The 20566-nt window shown below is 46.1% G+C and overlaps 1 long non-coding RNA gene across 1 annotated transcript; it reads left to right on the top strand.

Moving 5' to 3' along the window:
• The first annotated feature begins 960 nt into the window (after window positions 1-960).
• Window positions 961-19583, top strand: LOC125322638. Its single transcript, XR_007202137.1, has 3 exons — window positions 961-1828; window positions 11754-12123; window positions 17485-19583. It is a non-coding gene; the product is annotated as an uncharacterized LOC125322638 (long non-coding RNA).
• The last annotated feature ends 983 nt before the right edge of the window (window positions 19584-20566 follow it).

Here is a 20566-nt window from a genome sequence, read left to right as displayed (position 1 = left end):
GTAGCCTATTACTGTATTCGTAGCTAGCCCCAGTACTTTTCCCTACCCTGATAGGCAGAAAGACAAAACACATTCCAGAGGCTCCACGCTCTGGGGGTCCAAGGCCCCTATCCTATCTTGGGTCTCTGGAAGCCAAGGCTGAAACCAGCTCTTTGAGACACTTTTTCATAAACTTAGTTCTTATCTAAAGGGGAAGGATTTAGAAAAAGGTTGAACTGGAGGGGAATTACCTCACCACTTATGTCTCTAATTGGGGATTTTTGTCAGTTATGTTAATTTGCTAAACTCATAGAACTGTATTGACCCCGTGTGGGGGTGGGCATTTTCCATATCTGCCCCTGGAGGCTTCCAATAAAGACCAGCCTTTGTATTACCTCCTATATTAATATTTTCTCAAAAGTGTGTTGTTTCATTTCTAGGTCTTTAAGGCATCGGTTTTCTGGAGACCCAGATGAAACTGGGACCTGGTAGCCTTCTTCTGGACCAGATCGGATACATCTTGCAAGGAATTCTTCCCTGCTGGAAACTTTTTAAAGAATTTCCCTGCAGTGACCTGAGGTGAGGAGCCATGGTCCCAGGACCCCGCAGGAGGTAACAAAATGGCAGCTCTTTCCATTGTGTACTGTGTAATTGTGTGTGTATTGTGTATCTGTGTAATTTCAGTAATTGCTAGCAATTTCTGTAAAATCTCGGTTCTTAGGAACCAAATTGCGACCTTTTGCACGATCCCACTGGTTTTTCAAGGTTTGTTAGGTCACTTATTCTGGCCAGGCATGGGTGTGGAGGGTGACTTGCATTTGGAGTGGGTACTCGAGCGCTTTTTTCCTTTCGCTGCTTTTCGCAGCTCGCCCCAGCTCGGCTGCGGGGGGGGGGGAAGGGGGGAGGCGGGGCGTGTGTATGTGCCACCGGCTGAGGTTGTTTATTGGTGGAGAGGAGCAAATGACATTCCAAAGTGTCGTTTTTAGCACGCGCAGGTTTTGATCGTTGTGTTCGCGTAGAGACGCCTAGGCCTAAACGGGACAGGTTCTTCGAAGCGGCCGGAGTCAGCTCTGTGCGCGCCATTGTGGAAAAAGGGGAAGGGGCGCCCACGTCCTATATTGTACTGAACATAGGCAGTATTCCATCTGTGGAAAGAGAGGTCCTGGACCTCAGCAAGTTGAAGCAGGCCAATTCGGAGGGGGGCCCAGCTTCTGCTGTGTGCAAGGAAGGAATTTTTTTGGGTTTTTTTCCGGGATTTCGGGGAGCGGGTGGCTCCCAGAGCCGCGGCTGAAGTCACGGGACGGTGCGGCGAGCTCTTAGGGCACGCCTCCTGTGACGGAAGGGGGAAAACAGCCGCTCTGAGAGCGGCGGCGGCTGAGGTGGCCCTGCTGTCGCCCTGGAAATGGCTGGGGCATGGGGCGGCACCGGGGCCCAGCCCAGGACCACCGGACGGGCCGCCGTGCAGCCCGCACAGCCCCTGACGGGGGCAGGAATGCGAGACGCGCGGGCGGTGACGTGATCCCCATGGGTGCTAGCAGAGGGGGGGCTGCGCCCCTCGGAACCCTTGTGGGTGGGAAGACAGCTCCTACAATGGACGGCTCTATCGCAGTTTCCATAGTAACGAGTTCTGTTATGGATAGAAACGGAAGCGACTGCGGGCGGCTGGAAGGGGCCAGCACGGGAGAAGTGGGTCACGAGGCACCTGTGGCGCCGGGAGTATCCCCAGGCGAGTGTGTCCCTGCCACGCGTACGGTCTGTGGGAAAGGGGCTACACATTAAAGAATCACATCAGCAAGGAAAATCCTTCAGATGACCAATGGCGTCAGAGAATTTCTCTGTCTTCCTAAGGGTACCTTTTTTATTTTGTTTCAGTGTTTGCAATTATAAAATACATTTTAAAATTCCTATTTCCCTGTAATTCAGTGGGCTGCTTTTGGCTGGGTTTGAGTTAATTTTCTTCCTAGTAGCTAGTATGGAGCCATGTTTTGGATTTGTGCTGTAGACAGCATTGATAATACAGGGATGTTTTACTTACTGTTGAGCAGTGCTTGCACAGCCTCAAAGCCTTTTCTGCTTGTCATACTGCCCCACTAGCGAGTAGTCTGGGTGTGCACAAGAAACTGGGAGGGGACACAGCTGAGACAGCTGACCTCAGCTGAACAAAGGGATATCCCAGACAATACGGCTTCATGCTCAGTATATAAAGTGAGGGACGGAAGGAGGAAGGGAAAGGTATCTGAAGTTCCGGCGTTTGTCTTCCCAAGGCACCATTATGTATGATGGAGTCCAGCTTTCCTGGAGATGGCTGAACACCTGTCCACCCATGAGAAGCAGTGAATAAATTAGGTTTTTTTTGCTCTGCTTGTACATGCAACTATTGCTTTACCAATAAAGTGTCTTTACCTCAACCCAGCAGTTTTTTCTCTTTTAGTCTTCTGATTCTCCCCCCTATTCCACCAGGGGTGAGTGAGTGAGTAGCTGCATGGGTCTTGGTTGCTGGTTGGAGTTAAACCATGACAGTCAGCTGTCATCTGTGCTAGAGTGAATAACAGAACATAATAGCAGAATAAGGAAGACCAAGATTGGTTTAGTTTTTTTCAATCTTACTTTTTTTTGTTCAGGTGGTTTTTTAAAAATATTGACCTTTTGCATTTGGAGTGTGAATTATTTCAATAGCTCTTTCACCTCATCAAAAAACTACTTCCAAGGAAAATTAATATTTCAGAAAATTAATATAACATTCTTAATATCAAATACCCCAAGCTTCCAATATCAAGCACTACAAACATCCAATTTCCCAATAGTGCTTTTGAGCCATCTCAAACCTCACCAAAGTGATACCTAAACATTCTGATTGTTTCCATTGTTCAAGGTTTTCACTCCTTCTGACACAGATCAGATTGTTTTACTATCTAACATTTTTCTATCATATGGTTGATAACAAATACCGTACCCCTGCCACCCCAAACATATGTTACTGCAGCAAAACATGGCAGGTTTTTCCCAGAGGAAAACTGTCCTTCAAATGCCAATCAACAGTATTAATAAAAAAAATTCTACTTTGCTTGGCTCATTGTAAAAGGCTAAAGACTGATCAGAAACATGACTGAAGGTTAAAGGTGTCCTCATAAAGAATATTGAAGAGCCATAATCCGAAATAGCAGGTGACAGCTGCTTCTTCTATGTTTTTGTGTTGCAGAAATTACATAAACTAATGTGCTAATAAATGTTTATGTCCCACTCCTTTTTTTTCCCTTTCCAGCGGAGATGAAAAGCTTTGAGTTGTGGCAGAATAAAAGCTCTGGAGGACCAGGTCTCCTTCGTGGGGAGTAGGTAGGCACTCAAAGCAACACCAGTGTTGTGATGAGTGTTGCCATGGCAAGCATTTGCATACTGAAAGAGATGCTTTGGGATTATGAAGCTGGATCCTAATTTTACCTGTAGGCAAAATTTCAGTGGGACTGTTAGTGGTAATGTGGGCATGAATGGGCTGTTCAGCAGAATCAATCATAGTGCTTGAGCCTGTTTCAGCAGATATATTTAAGATGAGAAGTTGTGACTAAAGTCAAAATCCGTTTAGTGCTGGAATTTTTTACCAGGAGCTAGACAGGCATAAAAATTCATTTCATGTAGACCATCAGCATTTGTCAGATTAAATTAACTACTGGATAATTTGAAATATGTGTTTTTAAAGCTGAATAGCAGCAGACTCACCTCCCTTTCTCCTGAGATGTTGTTTTGTATTTCAATGTTAGCTTGGTGCCGAGATGTTCTAAGCTCTAGACCCAGTTGTGTGAAATAAGAGAAATGTTCCAAAGCTTATGTAGGGTTAGAAGATCCTACAGGATTTTGATATAGATCCTACTGATTGACCTCAATGATACAAAAAATCTGTCAGCTCTTGAAAACTCTGTGATCAACCCAAAGAGTGTGAAAGAGAATGAAACACAAAATTTTGGTTTTAGTGAAAGTGACAATGGACCTAAAATTTGAAAGCAAGTTGTTCTAGTATGAAGCAGCATTCTCTTTGTCATTCTGTTCTAGACACACTCTGAATGATAGCTAGACTTTTAGAGTAGCATGCATGTTGATATTAGACAAGTTTTCATTGTCATTTATATTTACTAATCTGACCTAACTTACTAAAAAATCAACCACTAACTTTGTCTAACGGAGCATTCGTGCCCTGCTCAAGCAGTGATGTGATCTAATAGTCTTAAAACTGTAGGCTGGGTTAAGAAAATATCGGTCATATCCTGTAATATGAATGCTCTCCTTGTTTGTCCTGAATTTGAATCACTAGTGTATCCAGGTACCCCTTGAATAATTAGGAAAATCTCCTTAAATTGATTGTGTCTCACAATGCCTACAAAAATACCACAACAGCATCCTGCTGTTTACCTGTTGCAATGCCAAGTGCCTTACTATTTCATGCCATTCTTCTTTCCTGTACCATTTGTTTTATTGACCTGGTGCCTTGGATTATAGAAACTGCAGTAGTGATGGTGCAGGAATCCTTTTTTCTCTATTTGGCACACCCTTACCTCAGTCTGTTACCTCAAAGACTATATTAAGGATGCTACAAACCTCACTACTTGAAACCTGGATAGACCTTGAATCCTAGACAGAAAAAAACCCCCAAAACATTAAAATTGTTAAAACATTTGGTTGATAAAAACCCATTCTGTTTAGTTTGGGTGCTTTCATTTCTTTATGGCAAGCACTTGCAGCACAGGGCTGAGGTAACTGGAACAGCTGAGTGAATATAAATCTGAGGGAGCTTAAACACACTGTCTATAAAGCTGATGTAGTTCTTGAGCAATCCAGCAGTGATCAATTCATTAGCATTACAAACAGCCTGCCAAAGAAAACCTACAGGCTATTGAAGACAAGATGACTAAAATTAGAGATCAGACCAACTCTAATATTCACTAATGGACATGAACATTAGCCTTGCAGCTTCAGCCAACTGCACTGAATGAGACCCTGGTGACACTTTTGGATAAAGTACATTAGGGATTGAAGATTTTATTTTCTTAATTTACTGTATTGATTTTTTTTTTTATTAGGAGTTAAAGTAGCTGATGAAAGAAAGGATTTGGAAAAGATACTGGAAGTAGAAATGAATGAAGATTGCCCACTGGCTTTTCTTAAATATTCCTTTCCTGGGTTTCTGCAATATTCAGCAATGGAAACTCTTGAGTGAATATTTTCTCCCCACAAAACTTCATTTGTTTACTTTACAGTCCAATGCTAGCACTGGCAGGCATGCCAAATGAAACATTGGAGGTAAAACCGACACTATATAAACTCAAGAAAGCATCAAATTTCTGTGTACCCTTTTGTTAGTGAGATCTTGAACAGTAAGTAGAAAAACACCATTTCTGTTGTCTTGAGTGTTTTATTGTTAAGAAGCTGAGATGATATCTTAACAGAAATCATGAGTTTTACAGTCTTTGGGAGGCAAGCAACGTCTCCACAACAGTTATAAAAACATAAGTGGTTTGAAAGATACCTTGATGTCTAAGCAGTGGTCCAATTTCCCTATTAGATTTAGCCTCTCATCAAGAAACTTACTCTGTTTAATTTTTGTTGTTATTGCAGAAATGACACTGAAATAAAAACTTGTTGCATTACTTTTTTTCAGCTATGATGCTTTCATTATTCTGTCTAAACTCCTTTAATGCTATTAGCTGTCCACAGCTGCTCCCAGGATTGATTCAGCCTTCAGTTCTTTTACAAACCACTTTATTATGTCAATGTACCACAGGCTCCATAATATAAAGCAGCATAGCCACAGCACTGGAAGTTACATGCAAAAGTCTAGACAGGATTTCTTCACCAGCAGCCACTGGGATTTTGTGTTAGTTACACATTTTAGGCATTTAATTGTCTTTGTGTGGACTTCAAAAAGCACATTAAGAGAAACCCAGAGTTATTGAAAAGCTTTCCTTTTACAGAGTTTTCTGAAGCTTTAAATAGAATTTTCTGTTATTCATGCTAGATGTCTGTGTGATTCTATACTACCACATAATACTTTGCATTTTCCCCATAGCAGTTCTGTGCTAGTGATCCATACAGAGAAGAGAGACCCACTGCCCTCTTGTCTGTAGCTTGCCCAGGGATGTTGCCATGTGATCATTAGCCTAGCAAGCACTGGCGATGCTGGCATGTAAAGACCAGGGTAAGGGGTTGAAATGGCCTAAAATTGAAATGGCTTTAAACCAAAAGAGGGTGGATTTAGATAAGATATTAGGAAGAGTATGAGTTTGGTGAGCCAATGGAACAGGATATCCAGAGAAGTTGTGCATGGCCCATCACTGGAAGTGTTCAGGGGCAGGTTGGATGGGGCTTTGAGCAACCTGGTGTAGTGAAAGGTGTCCCTGGCCATAGTGGGGAGGTTGGAACTAGATGATCTTAAGGGTCATTCTGTCATTCTTTGAAATCTGAGTTGGTCCCACTGCTTCACAGTATGCTCTTTCTAAAGATAGGTCTGGAAAATAGATTTTGAGACTATGAGGCTCAGAAAGAGACCCAGGGGATGATGATAGCTGTGGAGTACCTAACCTGGAGAGAGCTGCCTTAATTCACTGGGGAGTTGAAGGCAACAGAGGTAGCTGAAGGAGGGCAGTGGGTGAGATGTACCTAAGGGGTGGGGTAAGAGAGAAAGAAGATGGTAAAGTTCAGCATTATTTGAGGCCAGTTTAGCCAACAACCTAAATTATTTTATCTTTAAAAGAAGTGCTAGGCATAAAACTTTTCTGAGATAGTTATACAGTCTGCACCTTGGAGAAAACATCCTTCTTAAGGCTGAATGAATACTGCATGAGTGCTCACCGAAGCAGAACATATCTGAGACACTCCCTAGCTGCATGTTATGTTTTTATACAGAGACATTTCCTTCTCCTTCCCATACTTCTATTTTCTCCATATTTGTTACTTGACTTCTCTTTTTCTCAAGTATTATTGTAATTGCTCTAACAACAAAATCCTGAATAAAATAACAGGAAACTGAGAAAATAAAAGGGGTGTTCATCCCTTTCCTCAAGATAGTTGCTGGAAGCCATAAATGATTGACATAACGGAGCAAGACTCAGTCTTCCCTGATCCCACGCGTATCAAACTGCTCAGCTTTACCTAGTTACGGCTGGCTTGATGGATGCCCCTTACTTTAGGGGAAAGACAGTGGAGGGGAAGCAAATCTGACACTTGTGTAACAAAAAGCAGAAAATGTTTGTGTTGTAAAGCAGTCAAAAGATGGAATAGAGCAGCAAAAAGGCAATGGACTATATTTACACATCTGTATGAAGAAAACTCTGCATCAAAGCTGCTTCCAGGACTCAAGCTTAGCTCCTCTGCGCTCCCCAATTAGAGAACTGCCCTTCTATATGTTTTAGGGTGAAATCCTGTCCCTTTGAGATCACCACAATTCTTTACTGTTGATTTTCATGGGAGCAGGGGCTTAACATAAATAAATATTTTATGGCACCATCATATAGTGTACACATCTTACACTTCTTGGGAGAAAAATATCAGATTCTAATTTGTGATGCCATGTGGCAAAGGATGTGTCCATATGGCCATGGTCACATCAATCAGATGATACCTCTGAATTCAGTAGGCACCAACGCGGCACAGGCCTGAGGAAGCTGAAAGAGAAAAAAATCATTGATTCAAATGAGGCCAAGATTTCACCTCATGTTTTTAGTGTAGCAAATGTTATTGCAAACCCACACAGAGCCAGTGTAAAGTGCAAATCACCATTGGAGTTTGACATATTCATTACCAAACTAGCATAATTAGTTTATATGAGTGTAGGTAATTTGAAGAGAGGTTTCAGTTTCTTTCTTTAAAAATGTGAATTTTATTAACAAAATGGCAAACTTTCTTTCAATGAAAGCAAGTCATATACTGTAGGAAGAGCCACAAGTTTGAGGAAAGAGCTGAGAGCCAATATTTAGTGAAGACGATATCACTGTACAGTTGAGAAAACAGACAATAACTCACATCCTTGTGTAAACGGAAATTAAGTATAAGAAAAGTAACCTTGCCAGAAGAGGTTTCATTTGGAAAGGCAGATTAAAAGCTACTGAAGACAGAGTAAAGACACTCAGGGAACAGGAGGGGGCCTTGTTGTTTGGTGCCATAGATAGATTTGGTTGTTTTCTGTTGGGGTCCCTCCCCTGCCATGTAGCCCTGGGAGAGGGGCCCTGAGGGCACAGACACGGGGTTTCCCTGCCCCTGCTCAGCCTCGTTCCCATTGGTTGGTTTGTGTTCCCTGCGCGGGCAGAAGGACCCTTGGTCCCGTGACTGGAACAGTTCCTCAGCAGAGCCCCGGCCATGCGGCTGGAGAAATAAACATCTCTGAAACAGCTATCAAGAATCTGTCTGTCCATATATATTTCCTTTCCACGGGACTCCTGGTTTGATATATGCGTGTTGCAGTATCCCCACTGCAACAAATGGTGGAGAATTGAGAGCAGAACGATCCCCGATCCCTAAGCGACTGATTTGTGTGAGTAAACCCTGGAAACTTTGGATTCCTCTTCTTGGTTTTGCTTTGCTATTCCGTATCTAAACTATGGAGGAACGGTGGGAAGACTCTTGGCTCTCAGAGCCGCATATGGACATTTATCTTAAACTAAAAATGATTCTTGAACAACGATTTGTGAATTTTAGCTTGATTCAAGCTCAAAAAGAACTGAAACACTTCCTGGCATGGTTGTTTAAGAACTTTTTCTATGTTTCTTGGGATTTAATTCTTACCAAGGGCTTTTGGAAAACCGTTTGGACACAGTTAATATTGGAGTCAAAACATATGCCGATGGAAGAATATTTTTGTGAATATTATTTAGTTACCGAGACTGTTGAGCAATGTCAGCTGTGTCCTGGCGAAGGGAAGCCTGGCGCAGGGACCGTGCGGCCCAGGCCACGTGCGCCGAGCGCTCTGCGAGCAGCAGCGAGGCAGTTCCCGCGCGCGGGCGGAGCCACGCGAGCCGCAGTGTCGGTGGCGGAGCGGGGAGCGGCGGGACCTGGCGGTGCCCGTCCGGTCCCGTGCAGCGCGTGGTGGAGCGAGCCCCGTGAACGCCCGGCCGAGAGGGGCGGCGCGCGGGCGGCGGCAGGCGGCGATGGCGGTGGAGCGGAGCCGCACCCAGCCGAGACGCGCGCTGGAGCCGGGCGTGGGGGAGTCGTCGCTTGGGGGCCCGGCCGAGACGTGGGTGCAGCGCCCGGCAGCGGCAGCGAAGCTGTGACCAGAGGAGGAGACGCACGGAGAACTGAGCGGCACGGCCCGGCCCGGCCCGCGCAGCCCCGAACGCGACCCCGGGAAGAGCACGCAGGCACCAGCAGCCCCGACAATTCCAACACGGGAGCAACTGAAAGAGAGAACAAAGACGCAGCGAGACAGAAAACAGCAGCCACTCGGAAAAAGGAAAAGATCATAGTAACTAAGATCTTGGGGCTAGTAAAATGGTATAATGTTAAGCAAAATTATGGTTTTATAACAAGGTGTGACAACCAGCAGGACATATTCGTGCATAGAACTGCTATTAAAAAGAATAACCCTGAAAAATGCATCCCAAGCTTGGGAGATGGAGAAGTCGTGGAATTCAAAATTGTTCTAGGGAGAAAAGGGTTACAAGCATCGCAGGTCACTGGGCCTGATGGTGTTCCTGTAAAAGGCAGTATATATGCAAAAAATCGTAGTCATGTTAGACAATATCTCCATTGTAAGCCCCCCCTACAGTTTCCCTTTCCTAATCCCACCTTTCCCTTTTACCCTATGTCCTATTACCCCCAGTGTATTCCCAATCCGTTTTTTCACCCATGGTTTCCCTCACAAAACCATGCTTTTGCCAATTGTTTCCCCAAAAATCCCTTTCCAATGTCGAGTGGGGGATGAAAAGGGGGAGGGAAGAAGTTAAACCCTCTCCTGCCTCAGTTTCCCCACAAAGCATGCTCAGAGTTCTGTCTCCCTTCTGTCAGCCCTAAGATGTTCCAGAGAATCTGTTTGGACATTTAAAGACTCAGGAGGGTGGCTTGTTTTGTCTTGAAACTGTTCTTGTTATGTTTATCCAGTTGTTTTCATTCTCCTTTTATTAAAATAAAACGGGTGAGGTGTTGGGGTCCCTCCCCTGCCATGTAGCCCTGGGAGAGGGGCCCTGAGGGCACAGACACGGGGTTTCCCTGTCCCTGCTCAGCCTCGTTCCCATTGGTTGGTTTGTGTTCCCTGCGCGGGCAGAAGGACCCTTGGTCCCGTGACTGGAACAGTTCCTCAGCAGAGCCCCGGCCATGCGGCTGGAGAAATAAACATCTCTGAAACAGCTATCAAGAATCTGTCTGTCCATATATATTTCCTTTCCACGGGACTCCTGGTTTGATATATGCGTGTTGCAGTATCCCCACTGCAACAGTTTTCCATTGATCTTCATTTTTTTTAGTAGTTTGGTGAAACCACCCACTTGCTCTCTCCCACCCCTCCCTTCCCCATTTGATAACCTGTCTTGGGGTGATTTTATGATAATACTGTATTTCACTATCGTCTGCTTTATGCCCAGAAATGGGTCCTGCACCTTTAAGCTGGGTCCAGAAGAGCGGGGAGAGAAGCCAGGCGAATTCTTCAGCGCAGTTTGTGTTCAAGGACTCACACACACTCCCCTGTGTTCTCACCACTGCAGAGCTGAGGGAACACCCTCCTGCTTTTAGCTAGCCTGTTAGCTGAGGCAAGAAATTTTCCCATACTGGCATACCAAAATCCTCTGGTAACTTCTTCCTCTTCTGGAGCTGTTCGGCCTGGCTGTGATCCAAGAACCAGATCATCAGACCCTGTGGACCAGCAGTGAGGCTGCAGGGATGCCGCATCCTGGCCTTGGACCTCGGGAGGGGCCGAGCCAGCTACAGAAGGAGCTCTAAATCCACCAGCTTTCTCTGCAGAGAGAGGAGGTTTATTATCTAACATTACTCAATTGTTTCCTGTGCCAACCAGGAAACAATTCCTCTGCTTGTTAAATAAATAGTTTTTTTCACTTTCCTCCAAGAAATTCCTTTCATACTGGTGGGGGGAGGGAATGTTGAAACCTTTCTTCTGTGGAGGAGACATCCCTTCCAGGGCATTTCTCCCTAAACTTGTCTCAAACTGAGACGTGTGTTAAGTGAAGCTGCACTACTTACCATGGGCAATAGTATTTTCCCCAGTAATTGAATGTAACTGGTGAAGATTCCATCTGTTTCTCATGTGAGAGTTTGTTCCACCTTGGCACATTGCTATTAGGTCGAGTCTGGTTCCATCTGATATTTTTTAGTATCAATGGGAGAAGAGAAAAAATATAAGAGCTGTTTTGGGCATATATGTATAAACATTATATATTTTTGAAAAAGTTGCGTGCAGGGGGAAAAAACTAACCCAGTTTGCAATCTGGTATAATTTTCTTCCACTACAGGGCAGCTGTTTTTCCTGATTGTTTGTCACCCCACAAGGTTAACGGGAGCTTCCAGGGCCTCGTAATTCTATTCTAGAGCGACCTCTTATGTTATGTCACTTAACTTTTGTTTGAATCTCTGTCTTTTCCTGTTTCCAGTAAGGTTATGAAAATATCATCAATTGCTTTGAATGCTGGTTTTGTTGTATGCAGTAAGCTCAGTTATGCTACCCTCCCCCTCCTGCTTGTTACTTAGTCAATGCATTGCATTTACCTGTAATCATCCCAACAACACTCACAAGATGATTTTCCCCTTCTTTTAAATTAATTTTCATATATGTTCTGTTCTATCTGCAGCCTTCACCTTTCAGTGAAATGACCCGATGTCTCAGAAAGCCTCAAGCAGTGCTGGCATCAGGAGACTTTGCCCCTATCCTAAGTGACTGCAGACTCATATGCCGATATGTTCTGGTTTGTAATGGATGATTGATTTGCAAGGCTGTTTTGCTCTGATTGTCCCTTGCTTAAAGAAGCATTGGGCCTTCTAAAATTTTTTTTTTTTCATTTTATACCAGGCAGTATTTCCCCTGTCTGTGGTCTTGTGTCAACTAAATCCTAACTAGCTGGTCTATTTTTTTTGTGATTTTTTTTTCCCTTGCAGAGGAGTTCATGTTTTTTTAAATTTTAATGGCAATAAAATTACTTTGGAGAAACAACCAGATGAGTTGTCTGTTGGGGAAGATGAAACAGGAAAGCCTTGGAAATATGATTGCCTGACAAAAGGTTTTGGGAATATGAAAACTACAGGCAACATCGAAATGAAAGCCACTTTTGAAATACCAGGTCTTAGTTACTGAACAACTAGAAAACAATGGTATGGCCGACTGAAGTAATCCCCTCTTGATGGAACAATACCCTCTGCTTGCAAACAGGTCCAAGGGTCAGAGCAGACCCTACTAGCTCAGCAGAAGGGGTCCAAAGAGTAGTTTTTAGAAGTTAAGATGTAACACTCTATGGTAATATAAGAACTCTTATAGGCTGTATGTAAATGCTATAGGATTTGTATCTTGTATTAGATTGGTTAGTGACAATTAGAATATTCAGTGCAGAAGATGATTTATTGTATTGTAACCAGGACTTCAGACATTCTCATTCTCATTCTCATTCTCTCTTCCATTCTATTCTCCTGCTCTCTCTTCCACTCTTGCTCTTACACTCTCTCTCTCACCCGTTCACTCTCTTGCTCTCTTGGGCCTGCTCAGAGCTGAGTCTACCAGCTCTGAGCAGTGCCCCAATACCCACGCCCTTTACAATAAACCGGCTGTGTCCCAAGACCTGCCTATAGAGATCTCTCGTCTCCATCCGTCACCGTCTACGTCCGGCCGTCCCGACTGGACCCCAGAACCCCCGTAACCTACAGTCTGGTGCCCACCGTGATTGCCGAGCCCACACCCAGCACCTGCAGCCTGGCGCACAACGTGATTGAACGCCCGGTTCAGCTTTCTCCATCTGTAGGACTTTTCTCCATGGACGGTAACTAAAAGACCAGTTATAGCCACCTAGAACTTGTCGTGAGCACGGCATACCGATGCTGTGCATCGTAATAGCTGGAGCTCTATAATTCTGCTGAGCCAGCCTTCGAGCACGGGGTTTACCTGGAGCTCTTGGAGGCAATTGCCTGGCAGTCCTCGAGCACGGGCCACCACTGCTGCGCAGCGGCCCCCTGGAGCTCTTTGAGGAGGTCTGCCGAATCACCCCTCGAGCACGGACACGCTGCTAAGCAGTACTGACTGGAGCTCTGCGGAGGGAAATCTGCCGCACGCCCCGAGCACAGGCGAGTAGTGCTGAGCACCGCCCGCACTGGAGCTCAGTGCGGACCCACCCGTGAGGTCCTGAGCACGGAAAGCCGTTGCCAAGCGACGACTGAAATCGGAGCTCTGGGAAAGGACCGAAAAGCGGCGTCCTGAGTGCCGAGTGGAGTGCCTGGCCAGCCCCCCACGACAGACATCTGAGTAAGGACGCTGCTCCTGCGACATCACCTAAGTGAGTATCATACTGGTCTAAAAAATGGGACAAACCCACTCTGCCCATGACAGAGATCTCTATAAGCAACTTAAGCATTTACTTATAAGCTCTGGTCCAAGTCAGTTGCCTAAACACGAGCTAAAAAATCTTTTAGAATGGACCCGACTTAATTTCCCAAATGCTGACCGTTCAGCCGTCTTTACAAGAGACTTTTGGGACACAGTTGGAGTTAAGCTCTTTAATAATATCTCCTACCGAGATATGGCAGCTGCACAGCTGATCCCAGCTTGCAGAGCGCTGGTAGAGCTGTTTGCCGCGGTGGCGCCGCCCGCAGCAGTCACCCCGCCGAGCCCGGTTCCAGCTGCGAGTCCGCCCCTTGCCGTCGCGAGCCCGCAGCGGAGCACGGCCCCCGCCCCTCCGCCGGACCCCGCGGCTCCGATACCCGCGGTCCGGCTGACGCGCGCCGCCCCGCCCCCCGCGCTCGCGGCCCCCGCGCCCGTTACCCCCGGCCCCAGCCACCCCACCGGACCCTACGGCCCCTCCCGCCCCTCCCCCCATCCCGTTCCTCCGCGCTGCCCCATCCCCCGCGGCCCCCGCCCTCAGTGCCAGCGTCTCCGCGGCCCCGCCCCTTGCCCCTGCCCCTCCGTGCCCCCCCCCCGGTTCCGTCACCGCGGCTCCACCCCCGCCGCTGCCGTCATTGCTACCCCACCCCCCGCTGCTGACATCATGATGGCCCCGCCCCCCGGCGGTACCCCGGCGGGGCCAGCGCCTACCCCCCTGCTACCTACGGGTGTTACCCCTCCCCCAGCCGCGCCGGTTATGGCCGTGGCTGCCATTATAGCCGGCCCCCCCCAAAGCCAAGCGGCGACCCTTCTTCCAGGCCCCCAGGTCCCCCCCCCCCACACGGCGCCGATGATAGCCATTGTTCCATCCGCGTCTGCCGCTGCTGCGTCTTCACAGTCCCCTGCCGCTCCCGAAACACTGGTGCCCAGAGCGCCGGCCACTGCTGTCCTGCTGTCTCCGGCACCCCCTGTGCACGTTACCGCAGGAACCCTACCCCCCCACCCTGCCGTTCAAGCGCACACAGCACGCCCCGAGCGGTCCCCCGGCCCCGTGGCGGCACAGCAGCCGCCTGTGTCTACTCCCGCTCCTCCTGCCGTTTCTGTGCGGTTCCCCAATCCCCGCACACCATCGCTTGCGCTGGGAGCGCCCCAGCTCCGCGAGCCACTTGATGCCGGTGCCGCGCTGCCTGCACGGATGTCTGCAGTCTCCTCTGTACCTGCCCCTGCTCCAGCTACGTCTCCCGGCACTGCAGCCCCGTCTCCCGCGGCACCACCACCCACCCCAGCCCAGCCTACAAGCTTCCAGCAGCAGCACGCCGCGATCCAGCCACCAGCCCTCCTGCCTCCCGCGACCGCAGCCCCAGCCCCTGGTTCTGCAGTCCTGCCATCTCCCACTTTGCCTGAACCGCCCGCCACATGGACTGCTGCCCTTACAGCCTACCGCGCGGACCTGATGACGCAACACGCGCATGCCCAATTGCTGCAACTCCCGGACCAGCGATATCACTCCGCTCAGACTTCTCCAACCTCAGCACCGCTCCCGGGACCAGCCGCGCATCCTCCCGCGACTCCGCCGCGCAGCTCCACCCCGCCTCCTCGCCCGCCGCCACCGAGATCGGCTGCACCACTCCCGAACTCTGCCGTTCCATCGCTGCCCCTGCCGGGTCCCATCCCCACGCCACAGCCGCCCCCGCCGGGGTCCCCCGACACCGTACAGCCGTATCCCTCCGCGCAGCGCAGCCTCGCCTCAGAAGCTGCGAGCAGGGGGGGAACCGAGAGCAATAATGCAGCTCCAGTGGCAGGGGAGACGGAGAGCCCCTCTGCCGGAGCTGATGCTTTAAAACTAACACAAGTAAACTCTGAAAAGCAGCCAGATTTGTTTGCAATAAGCCCCAGAGTCCCGCCGGCAAGCGGCGGGGATCTTGCAACCCAGAAAGAGAAAACGAGTTCTGAAAGTTTGTCAGCGCTACCTTCTGAATCAAAAAATCCTCCAAAGTGCTCAGATTATTCTAAATTAACAGATTGCCATGAAATAAGACCCCAAATCTATAAAGATGAAAGTCTTAGTCTATTAACTAAGCCTGTGATAGCTAGCCAACAGCCTGACAGTCCTAAAATGTGGGCTCCCATCTCCACTCTCCAAATTAAAGAACTAAAAAGTGCTGTAAGATACAGTGGCATTTGCTCACCGTATCTTAAACAACTGCCAAAAAGTACCCTAAAAGGAACACATCAAACTTTAAAACGCATTTTAAATCAACAGAAAAGGGGAGAAGCCCAGGCTACACCTCAAAGAAGGTTGAATAAAGCCTTGTATGTTTTTAATTTCTTGAACAGCTCTGCAGAAGAGCCTGAACCCCCCATCTATAGACATTTCCTAAACAACAAAAAAGCAAAACTGAAAGAGCACCCTCCAGTTTTAATTAAGAATTTAGCATCAGGAAAAATAGAAAGACCTTATGATCTTATAATGTGGGGGAAGGGGTTTGCATGTGTTTCCACAGGTGGAGAGCTCAAGTGGGTTCCAGCAAAAAACGTGAAGCCATACCACACATCAAAGCCTGCTGACGCCTCCACACCAGCCAGTGACCCCACGAGTAGAAGCCGAGAAGCCGGCACTGAAATGTGAACTCGGCAGAACCACTGAGAGAAGATTGTCTGCCAGAAACAGCTCGAGAAAAGAATGGAGTTTTAGCATTATTTGTGTAGATGCATGTTGCTTTTAACCTTTTGTTTTTGTTTTTATAATGAAGCTTTACCTGTAAATCAACCAAAGACAAATGTCTGGGTTGCTTTAGCCAAATCTGCAGGCTCCGATACCATCTGTCTATCTGACACAAAACTTTTTCAACCTGTTTAGTTGAAATGCCTTTTCCAGAAGGTTTTAGTAATGTTACTTTTGATAAGTATTAGCCATGTGATAATCATCACATTTCTCCGACTTCCAGCCATAGACACCAAACTTACATTGATTATCTTTTATTAGCACATGGGCATGGCTGTGAAGATTTTGAAGGATTATGCTGTATGAACTTATCCGATCATTCTGTTTCCATTCACAAACAGTTACAAAACCTAAGGGACCTAGCTAACCAAATTACAACAGATAACTCGTCTTGGCTAGACAGTTTGTTTGATGGTTGGAGCTTTGCACCCTGGCTAAGGGAACTCTGTAAAATAGGCTTGATTATTCTAGTAGTAATAATTATAGTTTTAGTAGCAGTACCTTGTATACTTCAGTGTGTGCAAAAAATGACGAGTAAGACTATGTCTAATATCTTAATTGTCCGTCGAAAAGGGGGAGATGTTGGGGAAGATGAAACAGGAAAGCCTTGGAAATATGATTGCCTGACAAAAGATTTTGGGAATATGAAAACTACAGGCAACATCGAAATGAAAGCCACTTTTGAAATACCAGGTCTTAGTTACTGAACAACTAGAAAACAATGGTATGGCCGACTGAAGTAATCCCCTCTTGATGGAACAATACCCTCTGCTTGCAAACAGGTCCAAGGGTCAGAGCAGACCCTACTAGCTCAGCAGAAGGGGTCCAAAGAGTAGTTTTTAGAAGTTAAGATGTAACACTCTATGGTAATATAAGAACTCTTATAGGCTGTATGTAAATGCTATAGGATTTGTATCTTGTATTAGATTGGTTAGTGACAATTAGAATATTCAGTGCAGAAGATGATTTATTGTATTGTAACCAGGACTTCAGACATTCTCATTCTCATTCTCATTCTCATTCTCTCTTCCGTTCTATTCTCCTGCTCTCTCTTCCACTCTTGCTCTTACACTCTCTCTCTCACCCGTTCACTCTCTTGCTCTCTTGGGCCTGCTCAGAGCTGAGTCTACCAGCTCTGAGCAGTGCCCCAATACCCACGCCCTTTACAATAAACCGGCTGTGTCCCAAGACCTGCCTATAGAGATCTCTCGTCTCCATCCGTCACCGTCTACGTCCGGCCGTCCCGACTGGACCCCAGAACCCCCAAAACCTACAGTTGTCTAAATACCTTTGAATGTACAAGGATCAGCCATGGTGGAAGAAGATGGAAGCCCATTCCTCAGCAGGCAATCTGGACAGATCATCACACTTTCCGTCTTCTCCTTAGGACCACTATGTGTCACCTCCTCCTCTCATCTCAAACACTGGATCCAAACATATAACATCCACACTTCATAAATCTTTACAAGCTGTGTCTTCAGACACCATGGGCAACCCTGTGGTGAGAGCCCTCAGGTTCTGCCAGGGTGTACAGACATATAGCCATGTTACACCTCTGCTAACATGAGGAAATCCTCCATGTTCAGTAAAAAGACCATAAAACTGTTTCTCTGTGTAACCCCTTTCTGTATGAATGCTTACCTCTGAAATACCAGTACAGGCCAGGCTACCTCTGGAAAAAAGCCTTTGAATAGCCAGAAAGTCAGAGCTTCAAGCTTAGTGGCATTTGGTGTTGAGGAATACACTTAATGCAAGTAGTTTGTGTGCTGCTGCAGTGCTAGTTGCAGCTTGTACTTTGTGTATGGGGAAATGGCTGGAGTTCCCAGCAAGAGCAGTGATCTGGCACTGACCCCTTTGCACAAAGGGCATGGGAACCTGTGGCACCAGCCAGGTGACCGGCCACTCAGAGATACAGCAGGAGCCAACAGCTCAGCAGGAAGACCCCAGACTACTGTGTGCGTGGACTGCAGATGCAAAAGTCCAGGGACCGTTTGGTTCAGGGTCCCTCCTTGGCAGCACCCAGCTTGATCTCGAGTTGGTTATGTGTGACTGTGCCATGATTGAAGTACTTAGAGAAATCAGATGTCTGAGGCTCTGTTATGGGAAACCTGTGGCTGAGCCTGTAAGGAAAACTGGTCTGACTTTGTGAGAGTGGTGTATTTAGGGAGTCTAGTGAGGCCACCCATTGAGTCACTGGAGACATCCACTGCAAAGGGTGTTTGGCACTAGCTGGGGTGAAACTCTTGGGTGGTAGAAGTGTGACTGCCAGAGTGGGTCCTGGATGGTCAGATGGGAAGGTTTCCTTTACAGCTGTCATAGGACTGGAAGTGGGATTTGTAAATTACAACCTCCAGTTTATAGTCCTGTCTTTTCCCTTAGAATTCAACTATAGCTTAATTGAACAGTAATACAATCATTAATTTAACCTATTCCAGTTCCCTGTAATTTTTAATGCATGCTAAAAAATGATTACACAATTTCTACAAATAGCAGGAACTGAGCTTTTAATTCCTCATGCAATGTACTAAAACATAACCTGGCAGCATACATTTCTCTGCCTTACAGACTTTTTAAGATGATCCAGCAAGAAAAAGGAGTCCCTGAGTAAATGGTAATTGGATTCTCAGTGTTTTTAGTGAAGAATGGGTTATCACAGAACAACACTTACAAATTACCTGCTTTTAGGTGCGAAGGTTTGCTGGGGTGTTTTTAGAGCATTATTCTTGCAGGACTATGTCTGCATTTTGTTTGGGTAGTAAAAAATGGATGAAAGTCCATTGCATCCTTCACTCACTAAGGCAGCTGTGAATTTTGCCACTATATTCAACAGACAGAAGGTCTGACTTTACTTTTTATTTTTATTTTCTTCCACTCTGAGATCACGTTCTCAGATCATTGCATTAACCTGTTTTCTGTAAAGCAACCTTTTTGTATCATGTCCATATTTGGAAATACTTATCACTGTTTCAAATATCTGGATACTGTCGAGGTACTCATGGAGGAATTTTTGGGTGACCCTCAATATAAATCCTAAGACTCTTTTTGTGTAGAAGAAAAACTTTTCCTTCAAAACTGGGGGAATCCTGCAGATGTACAATTCACCCCTAGAGGTCACTGCGGTCCAGGGATTTCAGTAAGCTCCAGCGAGCACCCAGCGTGGCGGGTGCCCAGAGGCTGCAGCGGTGGGGTCCTGCCGGCAGGGTTGGCGGGGCATCTGCAGCCGCAGCGGAACCCTCATGAGGGCTGTTCCCGCCTTCCCTTCCTTTAGGCTATCTCCCATTCCTTTTCTCTTTATGACATTTAAGGCTTACCACTAGAAACCAGCCAGTAGTCATCTTTTTTTCAGATGACACCGACTTCGGTGGTTTTTTTTTCTTGTGGGTTTTTTTTTTTTCTTTTGGCATCTTCCTTTGCACTCAGAAAAAAAAAAAAAAAAAGAGGCCAATTATGGTAATTATTTTAAATTCAGGAGAAAATTCACTTTCAGCAGGTGAAGAACTTGACTTCTGGATTCTTTGGTGTTAATTCTTTATAGAAGTGGATTTTACTGTGCTATGTAATTCAGGCTGCATCTGATTTTGCTTTCTGGCATGATTTACCAGTATCTCCCATTTTTTAAGCATCTGATTTTAGGTATTTCTGAGTTGACTATCCATTTTCAGTGTAGATTGCCAGTAGCTCTGAGGCTCAGTGTTATGCAGTTCAAAAGCATCATGCTACTTTTGCAAGGATTTTGTGTAATGACTTCTTCACACTTTTACTGGAGTCTTTTGGAAAAACTGAAGATTAGTTGGTGCTATGCTGTTGGTAGCATTCTAATGAACCACAGCCCAGCGTTTTAATTGGGTGTGGGGGGAGATACCAAAGCGTCTCACTTTAAATAAATCTTTTCAGTCTTTTTTGGAATCTGCTAAAAATTTTGAGACACCTTTGAAACATAAGCTTCTTTGTCTCAAACCTAGAAAAATAGGTACATACTAAAATGTGGGAAAAAAGTCTAAAAAAAAAAATCTGATTTTTCGCAATGTTGTGATCATATTTTGCCTACAGAAATTTGTCTGAGTAAGTTCTGCAGTAACTCAAGTATATGTAGCCAGAAGAATTGAAAGAATTGTTGGCCAAAACATTCTACACAGAAAAGTTTAAACCTGGAAAAATACTCATGGCTAGAAATAAGTGTATTGGTTGAGCTGGGTGCACTATGGTCCCTCCTATATGACATGCTCTGTAATTGAATAAAGCAGAAGCTCAGCTTTGCATCACAATGTAAAATATGTAAATTTCTCTGAAGAGTAGATTTAATCCTATTAGAAAAGAGATTAAAAGTAGTTAAACATGTCAGCCTTGATTCTGCTCTA

Source organism: Corvus hawaiiensis, chromosome 1 (genome assembly GCF_020740725.1).
Source record: "Corvus hawaiiensis isolate bCorHaw1 chromosome 1, bCorHaw1.pri.cur, whole genome shotgun sequence".
Lineage (NCBI taxonomy): Eukaryota > Metazoa > Chordata > Aves > Passeriformes > Corvidae > Corvus > Corvus hawaiiensis.
This window is presented reverse-complemented; position numbering and strand designations above follow the sequence as displayed.